The sequence below is a fragment of the Mustelus asterias genome, chromosome 13, assembly GCF_964213995.1.
Source record: "Mustelus asterias chromosome 13, sMusAst1.hap1.1, whole genome shotgun sequence".
In the NCBI taxonomy this organism is placed as follows: domain Eukaryota; kingdom Metazoa; phylum Chordata; class Chondrichthyes; order Carcharhiniformes; family Triakidae; genus Mustelus; species Mustelus asterias.
In genome coordinates this window covers 80,816,873-80,831,760 of record NC_135813.1, presented here as the reverse complement: position 1 = coordinate 80,831,760, position 14,888 = coordinate 80,816,873, and the positions used below count along the sequence as shown (strand labels likewise).

At 42.6% G+C, this 14,888-nt stretch overlaps 1 protein-coding gene across 1 annotated transcript in view; it reads right to left on the bottom strand.

The window, feature by feature from the left end:
• Nucleotides 1-4,057: 4,057 nt before the first annotated feature.
• Nucleotides 4,058-14,888, bottom strand: part of rilpl1 (Rab interacting lysosomal protein-like 1) — a 48,418-nt gene continuing 37,587 nt past the window's right edge. Inside the window, exon 9 of the transcript XR_013499387.1 lies at nucleotides 4,058-4,127. The gene's annotated coding sequence lies outside the window, so the exon portion shown is untranslated. The remainder of the gene's footprint in view (nucleotides 4,128-14,888) is intronic.

The window sequence follows — 14,888 nt, the reverse complement described above, 5'->3', positions numbered from 1 at the left end:
TTGTCATGATATCTTGAGCATTATTCTGCCTATTCATTGCACAGCTGTGCTGTTTCAGGTTTATATTCCTCCTCCTTGGCTGTTTACTAATCTGTCCACACTGGAATATTTCCACCAGCAACTGAAACCATGAAGAAGTCAAGAAAGCAACCAACAGTTCTGCTTAATCTGCAGCAATTGATTCCCCAATCACATTTTATGGACTCTAGATTGAGAACAGCTGCCATATCAAAAACACGATTTGTAACATAGGAATTAGGAGTGAACCGACAGACCACAATCAGTAAGAATAAGCAACAACACCTCCTCCTTGATCATCCTCAACACCAGTGCCCCACAAGGCTGTGATCTCAGCCTCATACTATACTCCTTATACACCTACGACTGTGTGACCAAATTCTTCTCCAACTCGATTTTCAAGTTTGCTGATGACACCACCGCAGTGGGGGTCAAATCTCAAACAATGGCAAGACAGAGTACAGGAAAGAGATAGAAAATCTGGTGAACTGGTGCGGCGACAATAATCTCTCCCTCAATGTCAACAGAACAAAGGAGATTGTCATCAATTTCAGGAAACATAGTGGAGGACATACCCCTGTCAACATCAATGGGGACAAAGTGGAAATGGTGGACAGCTTCAAGTTTCTCGGCGTCCAGATCACCAACAACCTGTCCTTGTCCCTCCACACTGACGCTATAATCAAGAAAGACCACCAACGCTTCTACTTTCTCAGAAGATTAAGGAAATTTGGCATGTCAGGTACGACTCTCACCAACTTTTACAGATGCACCATAGAAAGCATTATTTCTGGTTGTATCACAGCTTGGTATGGCTCCTGCTCTGGCAAAGACCGCAAAAAACTACAAAAGGTCGTGAACAAAGCCCAGTCCATTACGCAAACCAGCCTCCCATCCATTGACTCTGTCTACACTTCCCGCTGCCTTGGAAAAGCAGCCAGCATAATCAAGGACCCCACGCACCCGGACATTCTCTCTTCCACCTTCTTCCGTCCGGAAAAAGATACAAAATTCTGAGGAAATGTACCAACCGACTCAAGAACAGCTTCTTCCCTACTGCCATCAGGCTTTTAAATGGACCTACCTCATATTAAGTTGATCTTTTTCTACACCCTAGCTATGAGTGTAACACCACATTCTGCACTCCTTTCCTTCTCTATGTGCAGTATGCTCTGTATGTATAGCACGCAAGAAACAATACTTTTCACTGTAGACTAATACATGTGGCAATAATAAATCAGATCATAGAATGTTGGCAACTCAGCCCTTCGAGCCCACTCTGCCATTCTATGTGTTCATGGCTGAGCTCCATCTCATCCTAACTCCAATTCCCTGCCTTTTCCCCATTGCCCTTTATCCCGCTTTAATCAAATATTTATCTATCTTTTTCTTGAATCCATTGATTGATTCTGCATCCACTGCACTCTGGGGCAGTGAGTTCCATAGATTCATAACCCTCTGTGAGAAGGAGCTTTTCCTTATCTCTGTCTTGATTTTCCCCCATCTTACTCTACAACTCTGACCTCTCGTCCTAGACTGTTCTAGAAAGGGGAACATTTGGTTAATATTTACTTTATTAATCCCGTTGAGTATTTTATACACCTCAATCAAATCCCCCCTCATTCTTCTATACACCAGCGAGTCCAAACCCAAGCTACTCAACCGCTCCTCATACACCAGTCCCTTCAAACCTGGAATCAATCTAATGAAGCTCTTCTGAACCGCCTCCAGTGCCACCACATCCGTCCTCAAAGAAGGCGACCAGAACTGAACACAATATTCCAAGTGTGGTCTCACCAATGCCTTATACAATTGTAACAACACTTCTCTACTTGTAAACTCCAGACCCTTTGCAATAAATGCCAAGATTCCATTTGCCTTCCTTGTAACATTCTGCACCTGCATACCCACTTCCTGAGACTCATGCACAAAGGCACCCAGATCCCTCTGCACAGATGCCTTTTGAATCTGTTTCCTATTTAAATAGTAATTTGCCCTTTTATTTTTCTGGCCAAAATGGATAACCTTGCATTTATCCACATTAGGCTCCATTTGCCAGATTCTGGCCCATTCCCCATGCCTGTCAATATCCATTTGTAAACGTTTTATCTCCTCATCACAGCTTGCTTTCCCACCTATTCTTGTGTCGTCAGCAAATTTTGCAATGTTACACTCTGTCCCTGCTTGTAGATCATTGATATAGATTGTAAGTAGTTGTAGTCCAAGAACTGAACCCTGTGGGACTCCCTAGTTACAGATCGCCAACTGGAGAAGGACACATTTATCCCAAGCCTTTGTTTTCTATCAGTCAGCCTCAATTCAAGCCACAACTCTACTCCCAACCCTTTGGGATCTAACCTTCTGGATCAGTCCCTTGTGTGGCACCTTATCAAATGTCTACTGGAAGACCAATACAATTATACTATCTACTCATTTTAGCAAGTGTAGTTTTCCCATTTCCATCAGTAGCACTTGGTACATTGTCAATCTCCATAACCTAAGGCTCCTCTTGAGCAGTTGATACAAGGGCATATACATCACCTCAACATCATTAGATAAAGATACTTTTATTGTACAAAGTGACTGAAACATAAAAATGAAGATTTTGCACTTGTATTCATCTTGATTGCTGATGCTTCTTCAAGTAGCATTCTCAGTTATTTAAGGTTTGTCAAACCATATATGCTTGTCCCTGTTGTGTCAGCAGCAGCGGTCACCAGATCATGAACAGAATTTTTTTACTCCTATACATTACCTGCTATTTTAGAGGAAGTACTTGCCAGGAGGCACTTTCATCTGCAGACAAAAAGAACATGTTCAGGCATTCAATCTTACTTGAATTAAACAAATGTGTGGAGGAACAACAGGTGTATTCTCTATGACTAGTCCTTGACCAATCAGAGTTTACTTGCCAACCAATCAGCATCCTTATGCAGTATAAATTGTTGCTCCCTTTGAAATTTGGCATTTTTCTATCTGTCCTGATGAGTGTATGGTGAAAAGCTTTGATGGTATTGGTATCAAGGCCATGAGCAATCCCTACTTTCAAGCCTGTACTCTAATCTAATAATGAACAGAAACCAAATACTGCAGGTGGTCAGAATTTGAAATTAAAATAGAAAATGCCGTAATACTCTGGTCAGGCAGCATCTGTGGATAGAGAAACAATTAACCTTTTAGCTAAATGACTTTGCATCAGAGTGTACTGAATTCTTAGGAATAAGGAAGCTTGGTTACAACAAGAAAACCTCCTGAAAATGTGCCCATCCTTTGTAACAGGATTTCCTCAGGTGTAAGAAGTATTTGAACTTTTAGACAATTGCATTCCTGTGACACGCCTCTCACTTCTTGACAAGTGAATTATGAATGATTTGGGCTCTTCCACCCAATGGGAAGCTTGTCTGGTACAACACTTTGCCAAATACAGAAATCAACCTTTATGAAAACACCATGTGAAACTCCTCAGTGCACAAGGACTGCTCAAGTCACAACAGGTTTGCACATATTCCAAGGGAGAACTGAGCAAAAGGTTTCTCCAAGCTCGCCCGGAAGTTGCATCATGGGAACTTGGGAAGTCGGAGCCATGTGGCTCCCCGAACTCGCTCTACTTTAATACCATGTTCCTGCACCATCCCTGTATCCCTTGATAACTTGAATATCTACAAATCTACCGATCTCTGCCTTGCATAAGCTCAATGACTTCTACAGTAGCCCTCTGGACTAGAGAATTCCAAAGATTCACCAGCGAAAAAATTCCTCCTTGCCTCAGTCTTTAAGTGGCCTGCCCCTTATTCTGAGACTGGGTCCTGTGGTGATTGTCCCACCATTTGGCCTGGGTTTGTAAAATCCTACTAACTGTCCTGGCTTGAGACAATTCACACCTCTTTAACCTGTGATTATCCTTCTCCACGCACACTATTTGTACCTGCAAAGACTTGATTACCTGTAAAGACTCGCATTCCAACCATTCTTCACATTCCAATCTGTAATTATCTTGCAATTATGTCTTTGTCTATATATGCCGTGTTTGTGAACCTACCTCCACTCACCTGATGAAGGAACAGCGCTCCAAAAGCTCATGATTCCAAATAAACCTTTTGGACTTTATCCTGGTGTTGTGAAAGAAGAGAGACAGAAAGTGTGAAACTATAAGCAGTAAACCATTGGCCATTTAGCCAAACATCTGTCATTAGGAAAATGCTAGAATCCATCATTACTTAATTACTTAGAAAATGATAATAAACATGGTTTTATGGAAGGGACATTGTGTTTGACAAATATATTTGAGTTATTTGAGGATGTAACAAGTAGGGTGGATAAAGGGAAACCAGTAGATCTGTATTGGGACCAAAACAGTTCACAGTATTCCAAGGGTGGTCTAACTAGTGCCTTGTATAGTTTTAGCAAGACTTCCCTATTTTATACTACATGCCCTTTGAACTGCAGGCCAACATTCCATTTGCCTTCCCTATTACCTGCTGAACTTGCACACTAGCCTTTTGTGATTTATGCACCAGGACCCCAAATCCCTCTGTGCTTTGATTTGATTTGATTTATTTTTGTCACATGTATTAACATACAGTGAAAAGTATTGTTTCTTGCACACTATACAAAGCATACCGTTCATAGAGAAGGAAATGAGAGAGTGCAGAATGTAATGTTATAGTCATAACTAGGGTGTAGAGAAAGATCAACTTAATGCAAGGTAAGTCCATTCAAAAGTCTGACAGCAGCAGGGAAGAAGCTGTCCTTGAGTTGGTTGGTACGTGACCTCAGACTTTTGTATCTTTTTCTCGAAGGAAGAAGGTGGAAGAGAGAATGTCTAGGGTGTGTGGGGTCCTTAATTATGCTGGCTGCTTTGCCGAGGCAGCAGGAAATGTAGAGTCAATGGATGAGAGGCTGGTTTGCATGATGGATTGGGCTACATTCACGGCCTTTTGTAGTTCCTTGAGATCTTGGGCAGAGCAGGAGCCACACCAAGCTGTGATACAACCAGAAAGAATGCTTTCTATGGTGCATCTGTAAAAGTTGGTGAGAGTCGTAGCTGACATGCCAAATTCCCTTAGTCTCCTGAGAAAGTAGAGGCATTGGTGGGCTTTCGTAACTATAGTGTTGGCATGGGGGGACCAGGACAGGTTGTTGGTGATCTGGACAACTAAAAACGTGAAGCTCTCGTCACTTTCTACTTTGTCCCGTTGATGTAGACAGGGGCATGTTCTCCTTTATGCTTCCTGAAGTCGATGACAATCTCCTTTGTTTTGTTGACATTGAGAGAGAGATTATTGTTGCTGCACCAGTCCACCAGATTCTCTATCTCATTCCTGTACTCTGTCTCATCATTGTTTGAGATCCGACCCACTATGGTGGTGTTGTCAGCAAACTTGAAAATCGAGTTGGAGGGGAATTCGGCCGCACAGTCATAGGTGTATAAGGAGTAAAGTATGGGGCTGAGAACACAGCCTTGTGGGGCACCTGGTTTAGGATGATCGTGGAGGAGGTGTTGTTGCCTATCCTTACTGATTGTGGTCCATGAGTTAGGAAGTTCAGGATCCAGTTGCAGAGGAAGGTGCCAAGGCCCAGGCCATGGAGTTTGGAGATGAGTTTCGTGGGAATAACGGTGTTGAGTTGTGCTGCAGCTTTCTGCAGTCTTTCTCCATTTAAACAACATTCTGCTTCTTTATTCTTCCTATCAAAGTGCATAGCTTCACATTTTCCTGCATTATCTTCCATGAGCCAAAATTTTGCCTATTCACCTAACCTGTAGACTCTTTGTGCCATCAACACCACTCATAGTACATTCACTTCCCTCCTCCAAGACATTAATATATATTGTAAATAATTGTGGCCTCAGCAACGATCCCTGTGGCACTCCACTAGTTACAAGTTGCCACCCTGAAAATGCCCCTATTATCCCAACTCTCTGAATTCTATCAGTTAGTCAATCCTATCTCTATGCTATTTGTGCTTCTGAATAAGAGAAGAGCTTTTTGGAAATCCAAGTATGTTATATCTACTGGTTCCCCTTTATCTATCCTGCTCATTACCACCTCAAAGAATTCTACTAAATTTATCAGGCATGATTCCCCTTCAAGAAGCCACGCTGACTCTGCTTGATTATATATATTTCTAAATGCTTTGCTATTCAATCTGTTATAACAGACTCTAACATTTTCCCAATGACAAATGTCAAGCTAACTGACATAGTTACATGCTTTTTTTATATCTCCCTCCCTTTTTTAATAAAAGTGTTACATTGGCAGTTTTCCAGTCCTTTGGGACTTTTCCAGAGTTTAAGGATTCTTGGAAGAATCCAGTGGCTCCACTATCTCTGTAGCTACTTCCAAGAATATCCAAGGATACAACTCATCGGCCCTCTGGGACTTATCAGTTTTTAGCTCCATTAGTTAGTTTTTTTTTCTAATGATAGTCACCCTCCCCCCTCCCCTTTTGTCCTTTGATTATTTAATATTTTTGGAATGTTATTAGTATCTCCCACCATGAAGACTGATGCAAAGTTCTTTTTACCTCCTCTGCCATTTCCTGATTCCCCATTATTATTTCCCCAGTCTCATTCTCTAAGGGGCCTATATTCACTTTGGCCTCTCACTTTTTTTTACATATTCGAAGAAGCTTTTGTCTGTTTTTATATTACTTGCTTTTTTTCTACCCTCAAAGTTTATCTTCTCCCTCTTTCTTATCTATTGGTCATTTAAAAAAAAACTTTCCCAATCCTCTGGCTTACCACTAATCTTTGCTACATTGCTTTTTTTTCAGTTTAATACTCACAATAACTTCATTGCGGTGTTAATGTAAGCCTATTTGTGACACTAATAAATAAACTTAAAAACTTATCCTACACTTCTTTGGTTAACCACAATTGATTTATTCCCTTCCTGGAATCCTTTTTCCTCACTGGGATATATTCAAATATAAACCTGGCTCACTCTACATCACCAGATCCAAAATAGCCTGATCCCTGGTTGGATCCACAACATATTATTCGAGGAAACTGTCCCAAAAACATTCTATGAATTCTTCCTCATAGCTACCTCTGCCAATTTGATTTTCCCAATCCAAATGAAGATTAAAGTCACCAATGATTAATGTATTGCCTTTTTTACATGCGCTCATGACTTTCATCTGCAGTCATGACCTTCATTTATTCTCCATTCTACAATATAGCTACTGTTAAGGAGCCTATAGGCTACTCCCACCAGTAGCATCTACCCCTTCTTATCTCTCATCTCCGCCCATATGGATTCGACATCTTCTGATCCAAGATCATCTCTTTCTATTGTACTTGTTCAATCTCATACTAATAAAATTACCCCTCCCCCCAACCCTTTCCTTCCTGCCTGTCCTTACAAAAAGTCACATACCCATGAATGTTTAGTTCCCAACTTTAATTTCCTTGTAACCACATCTCTGCAATGGCTTTAAGATCAGACCTATTAACCGCAATTTGTGCCATCAATTCATTTATTTTGTGCCAAATATTACGTATATTTAAATAAAGAGCCATCAACTTTGCCTTGTTATCATTTTTTGCCCTTTTTAATCCTATTTGTTACTGTTTATTAAAAAAGTTTTGTATACTCTGTCCCTTCCTGTCACACTCTGGGTATCCTTACTTTAATAGCTGCCTTGTAATGCTGCCATATCTTTCTGCTTTGTAAACCTACATATCCCTCCTCCAGCACTATCCCCCTTCAGTTTAGTTTAAAGCCCTCTCTGCTTCCCTTGTTAAGTGGTTTGCAAGAACACTGGGCCCAGCACGGGTTTAGATGCAGGCTGCCCCAATGATACAGCCCCCACTTTCCCCAGTACTGATACCAGTGTCCACAAACTGAAATCCACCTCTCCCACACCAGTCTTTGAACCACGTATTCATCTCTCTAATTTTATGCACCCTCGGCCAGTTTGCACGCAGTTCAGGTAACAATCTTGAAGTTATAACCTTGGAGGTCTGTTGTTTTAGTGTCTGGTTCCTCAAACTGTCAATGCAGAACCTCTTTCCTCATTCTACCTATGTCATTAGTACCTATATGGACCATGACAATGGGATCCTTCCCTTCCCACTCCAATTTCCTCTCCAGCCCAACGCAGATATCCCAAACCCTGGCACCAGGCAGACAACACAGCCGTCCAGACTTTTGCTGCAGAAACAGTGTCAATCCACATCACTATATTGTCCACTACCACTACAGTCATACATGCCCCACCCTCAGTTGAATGGCTTCCTGTACCATGGTGCCATCGCTAGTCAGCTTATTCACCCTGTAGCCCCCCCCCCCCCCCCCCACCCACCCACCCCCCCCCCTCCCTCTCATCTAAGCAAGGTGAGAGAACCTCAAACCTCCTGGAGAATTGCAGAGGCTGACACTCCTGCCCTTTAGGTCCCTTTCCCTGTCTCAGCTGCAGTCCCACCCCACTGTCCCTGACCAGTTTCCAAACCAGAAGGCCCTATTCTAACTGGTGTGAACATCTTCGGAAACAAAGTGTCCAGGTAAATCTCTCCCTTCCTGATGTGTCGCAGTGTTTGCAGCTCAGTCTCAATGACTCTGAGCTGAAGCTCCTCAAGTCGTAAACACTTACTGTAGATGTGTTTTGATGCACTATCAATTACGACGCGAAGACTTCTGAGAGTGAGGGAAAACTAATAGGCTTTTATTCACAGAGAACAGGAGCACACCCTTGTAGCTGACCTGGTCTAGACTGAGGCAAGGAGGAGGGACCATCACCTTTATACTCCACTCTGGGTGGAAAGGGAGGGGTCTCGGGCCAGGTGCAGCATGGGTGTGTCCAGGCACATACATGTAGTAACAGTGGTTCACCACATGTTTGCTCTGGATTACAATGTTATCCAGAAGATCCCACATGCTGCAGCCTTAACACTTCACCTGCCCTGCCATACTTAGGATCTGTAACTAATTAATTAATTAAGACAAAGTAAGGAAACCAGCTATTTTCTTCTATTTGTTTTAATCTTTTGATAACCTGGTCTAGGCCTGGGGTTCGGAGGCAGAAATTTACAAATGGCTTCCAAACTATAGAACCAATGATCAGTCATGGCCTCCTTCCATCGGGGAAAATGGGTTTAAAGGATCATGTCTTAACCTGGAATCTATCAAAGGCTGGACTGGGGTCAAAATCCACATTTTCCATCATTTCCCCAATCTCAATTTACAGGATGAGACTTGAGTAAAACCAAAGGACCGATTTGTCTGAAACATTTGTGACATTTAAAGATGTATAATTTGGAGAAGCAACACTTTTATATCCATTTAAAAAACTCATGATTGGTCACAGAGGTGACTCATCACACAAACTTCTGAGAGATCATTTTTCCCTCTTCAATTCCTAATCTCTACAGAAAGTTCAACCGACTGAAAGTAGTTAGGGGAGATTTTTTTCTGGACTCATTCTGTTTGAGGCTGTGTTGATGCCAGTTGCTTAGTAACAGCAATTAGAGAGAGGATTGGATGAAAGGTGTAGACCTGATACACAATTAGGTTCAAAAAGTATCTTCCTACGCAGTACATTTAAATCAAAACGCAGAATACTGCGAATGCTAGAAATCTAAAAACTAAAGGGGCAAAACTGCAGCCGGTTAGGCTGTGTGGAGCGAGAAAAAACTGTTAATGTTTCACCTCTGTGACCAATCATTAGAACTGGGAAAGTTAGAGCTGCAATTGTTCTTGAGTAAGGGTGGGAGGGACAAGGACAACAGGAAGGTCTGAGATTGGGTGGAAGACGGGGGGAGATTGAATGCCAGAAAAATTAGTTATCCAGAACCTGAGGAGATGGCGACGGGATAATGACGCATTTTCTGTTTTTATTATTTCACATCAGAATGTTTTCCTTTGTTTAGGCAGTGACTATCCAAGCACCTTAAGGAAGTAATTTTGTGTTGTCTTTATCTGAACCTATTAATCCTGGGCTACACCAGGTTATCAAATGATTCAAAACAGCAGAATTTACTTTTGACACCTCATGTGAGAGAGAGAGAGAGATGGAAGAATTTAGTCTACATATCAAGGAATCATACAGCAGGGAATGAGGCCATCCAGCCCATCTTGCCTGTCCCACTTCTGAAAGCGATATCTCATTAGTCCCATTCCCCCCTGCTCTTTGTCTATAGGTTATTCCTGAATCCAATTCCAACACCCGGTGATGTGCAACCTGCCTCATCAGGCAACAATGAAACAGATTGAATCAGGAGCAGTATAGTCCACCTTCCCACATGGGGGCGCAGGGAGCGGGGGGTGGAGGGGGGGTGGGGGGGAGCAGGGACATGTTGGCAAAGCACTGTTCTTCAGACCCAAGGCTGACTGAGGTAGAGTAAAAAAAATAATGCTCTCCATGTAGGAAGATTTGATGAGTGGCCGTAGCCTCAGTTTCTGAGGGATGAGGCTCTGGAATTCCCACTTTAAACTCATTGCCCCTCTAATGCTCTCATTTAAAATGTTCTTTAAAATGGACCTTCCATGTTCTGGGATATAACCTGGTCTCAGTTTTGGTGATCACAAAACTATCTTCAATTGTCAGAAAGACCATCTGGTTCACCAAGATCCTTCAGAAAAGGAAATCTGCCGTCATTAACCTTATTCTAGAAGGCCTACTTGTGACTCCAGACCCCCAGCGATGTGGCAGCCCTCTTAAATAGTCTAGCAAGCCACTCAGTTCAAGGGCAATTAGGAATGGGCAACAAATGCTGGCTGTACCAACAACTCTCTCATCCTGTGAGAGAATGAAAAACAATCTCCATCAAGTATCAGTGGACCCAGCCACTCATCATGATGGCTGTTTGTGGGATTTGGTTTGCACAAATTGACTATCAAATTTCCTCACATAACAACGAATATAAATTATTTATTTGGCTGTGATGCATTTCCTCTCCCCCCCCCCCCCCCCCCCCCCCCCGGTAGGTTTAATGCTTGTGCGTTCCAGTCCTCGCTGTCTGAGAGTTGTGCATCTCCGGATCTGGCTACAATTCCAGTGCTTGTGCAGCAGGTGGCAGCCTTGCTCTGGCTGGCAGAAGCCAAATAGCATCCTGCACCATCCAGTCTCTAAATTCCTCAAACAACTTGCATTCTACAAGCCGCTTCACTGATAAACGTTAACACTGAGACACGAGAGGGAGCATGATTAACGTTTGGTCAAAGAGCGAGGTTATATCTGCCTTTGGCAGATGCTAATCTTCTGCATAGGTCAACAAGATTTAGCCAATGAATAAATGTGATGGACAGATTGGAATGGGTTTTAATATCAGGTCTGTCATACAACAGGCAGGGAGATTACTACCCATTGCCTTGACGTTCTTTATCTTCCAAAGAGTTAGTAAATGAATGGAGGTTATTTCACCCACAGACTCTCAGAGAAAGCAGCAGTAAATGTTTGTGTCTGGTTGCTACACCTGGAATATTATCACAGGAACAGGAGGAGGCCAGTCATCCCATTGAAGTGTGGAATGGGCTCCATCAGCTCATGGGTGAAATGTATCTTAACTCCATTTACCCTCCTTTTCCCCCCTATCCTGTGGCACTCTTACCAATCAAAGATGTCCAACTGATCCTGATACTCTTTAATCAGAGCTTTTACAACTAAAGCAGAATTTCCATCCCCTTGTAGTCTGGGGCCTTTGAAATAAAGTTTTGGAAAGTAGACAACAGTGGGATGATTTCAGTTTGCTGAACAGTGGGCGGCACGGTGGCAGTGGTGAGCACTGCAGCCTCATAGCGCCAGGGACCCAGGTTCGATTCCCAGCTCGGGCCACTGTCTGTGTGGAGCTTACACGTTCTCCCCGTGTCTGCGTGGGTTTCCTCCGGGTGCTCCGGTTTCCTCCCACAGTCTGAAAGATGTGCATGTTAGGTTGATTGATCGTGGTAAATAATCCCATAGTATCCAAAGATGTGTAGGTTAGAAAGATTAGCCATGGGAAATGGCTACAGGGATTACCTGGGTGAGATGCTCTGTCAGGGAGTTGGTGCAGATTTGATGGACTGAATGGCCTCCTTCTGCACCGTAGGGATTCTATGATTTCAAAGGTCCGATGTTTCTGATGCCAAAAAGATGTGACTGAGATAGAGATTTGGGAACAATGTTCACCTTTCCGAGCTGGACAGTAATCTGGTATCAGCCCACGATCAAACCTGCTCTATGCCACGTGGATGGATTTGACAATGGGCAGATTGTGGGCAACACACAATGACAGTGATCAGTGCTGTCACAGTTATGCTGATGGTGAATGTGATTATTACTCTGCAGGAGCAGAAGACAGGGTTGTAAATAAGGAAACCACCAGCTAAACATAAGATGCCCTCCTGTTAAAAAGCTGCTAATTTTTATCATACAAAATCCATTCAGTGGCAGCGTTGCTCAGTGAGAACACTGAAGCTAGGAGGACACATATTCAAAGATCACATCAAGAATCTGAGCGTGTGTAACAAAGTTCTCACTCCAGCACTGAAGGAGTATGACACCAACGAGATGAACTTGGACAAGATATTAAATCATCTGCCGTTTCAAGTGGACACAAAATCCAAGCACAACTTGAGCAGGGGAGTTCTCGCCAATGTCCTGGTCCTTATTAAGAAGTGGATCTAAAAGGGGATTAACACGTGGAGGCTGAGAGCATGGCTGAGGTACTAAATGAATACGTTGCATCTGTCTTTACCAAGGAAGCAGATGCTACCCAAGCCATCGCGACAGATTAGGAAACTGTTCCTCAAAGGATTCAAGATTGATAAGGAGAAAATGTTGAACAGACTGTCAGTATTGAAAGCTGACAAGGCACCAGGGCCAGATGAGATGCATCCAAGGCTATTGAAGTGAGACTGGAAACTTCAGGGGTTTTGGCCATAATCTTCCAGTCTCCTTTTGACTCGGGGAAGGGGCCAAAGGCCTGGTGAATTGCAAATGTTACACCCTTGTTCAAAAAGGACTGTTAGGATAGCCCCAGCAATTATAGGTCAGTCAGTTTAACTTCAGTGGTGGGGAAGCTTCTAGAACAATTATTCAGGATAGAATTATTAGTCACATGGAAAAATGTGGGTTGATTAGGAAGAGATGGCATGGGTTTCTGAAGGGGAAATCATGTTTAACTAACTTGGAGCTTTTTGAGGAGGTAACAGAAAGGGTAGATGAGGGTAATGCTGTTGATGTAGTATACAAGGACTTTCAGAAAACATTCGATAAAGTGCCACATGACAGACTCATGAGAAAAGAAATAGCTCATGGAATAAAAGGGACAGTAGCAATGTCTAACAGTGGTTGAATAACAGGCAGCAGAGAATAATGGTTAGTGGATATTTTTCAGGCTGGAGGAAGGTTTGTAGTGGTGTTGCCCAAGTGTTGGTATTGGGACCCTTGTTTTTCCTGATATATATTAATGATCAAAATTTTGGTGTGCAGGGGACAATTTCAAAGTTTGTAGATGATACAAAACTTGGAATTATTGTAAACCATGGGGAGTGTAGAACTTCAAAAGAACTAGTCAAATTGGTGCAGTGGGCAGAAAGGTGGCTGATGATGCTTAATGTGGAGAAGTGTGAGGTGATTTTGGAAGAACATGGAGAGACAATATAAAACAAGGGGTAAAATTCTTAAGGGCATGTCAGAGCAGAGGACCTGTGTGTTATGTATGCGTAGATCATTGAAGGTGGCAGGACAGTTGGAGAGAGCGGTTAATAAAGTATACAGTATTCTGGGCTTTATTGATAGAGGCACAGAGTACAAGGGAGTCATGTTGAGCTTATACAAGACACTATTTAAACCTCAGCTGGAATATTGTGTACAGTTCTGAGCTCCACACTTTAGGAAGGATGTGAATGCATTGGAGAGAGTGCAGAAGAGTTTTACAAGAATGATGCCAGGGATGAGAAACTTCAGTTATGAGGATAGATTAGAGAGGTTGGGACTGTTCTCCTTGGAGAGAAGGCAGCTAAGAGGAGATTTGATAAAGATGTCTAAAATCATGAGGGGCCTGGACAGTGTAGACGGGGAGAAACTGTTCCTGCTCGTAAAAGGATCAAGAACAAGAGGTAACAGATTTAAAGTGATTTGCAAAAGAAGCAAATGTGATGAGAAAAAAAGTTTTTCACAGCAGTAGTTCAGGTCTGCAATGTGCTGTCTGGGACTGTGGTGGAGGCACGTTCAATCAAGGCATTCAAGAGGTCATTAGATGATTACTTGAATAGAAACAATGTGCACGGGGGAAAAGACAAGGGAATGGCGCCAAGTTATTTTGCTCATTTGGAGAGCCAGTCCAGACATGGTGGGCTGAATGGCCTTCTTCTGCACTGTAATGATTCTGAGATTCTGTAAAGGAAGTTACTAAGAGAATGTGGGGCAGTGCATATTGACTAATACGACATAGCAATCACAGGACGAGAAAGTCCAGGCTCCACCTTCTACCCTCTTGGTAGTCACATAATAATGGGTTGTTTAATTGTGGCAGTCAATCTCTCTCAATGAGTCTAGAGCAGACAGTCCAAAATGGAAAACCTTGCAGAGGAAGCATAGGTCCAAAGTCACCTGTTCCTCCCAAGCACAACTCACACTGGCTCATCAATTATACAAATCCCAAAATCAATCAAATTTGCATAGGAATAAATGTTGCCAGTGCCTCCCTAAGAATTGGCTTCACATGTTTCCCAGCCAAAGTATAAGATCAACTCAGATGCCTTTTGGACTCGTTCCAATTCTGAAAGTAATTTCTCTGAACAATTAAATAACATCCATGAATAAGTGAATTACATTTTAATCTTAACTTACACCAAGCTCTGTCCAATCCGATGCTAGCTGCCAGTTAAGCAGCATGTTGATTTTTAAATTCTCATCGTTTTCAAATCCCTCCACTGTCCCACGCT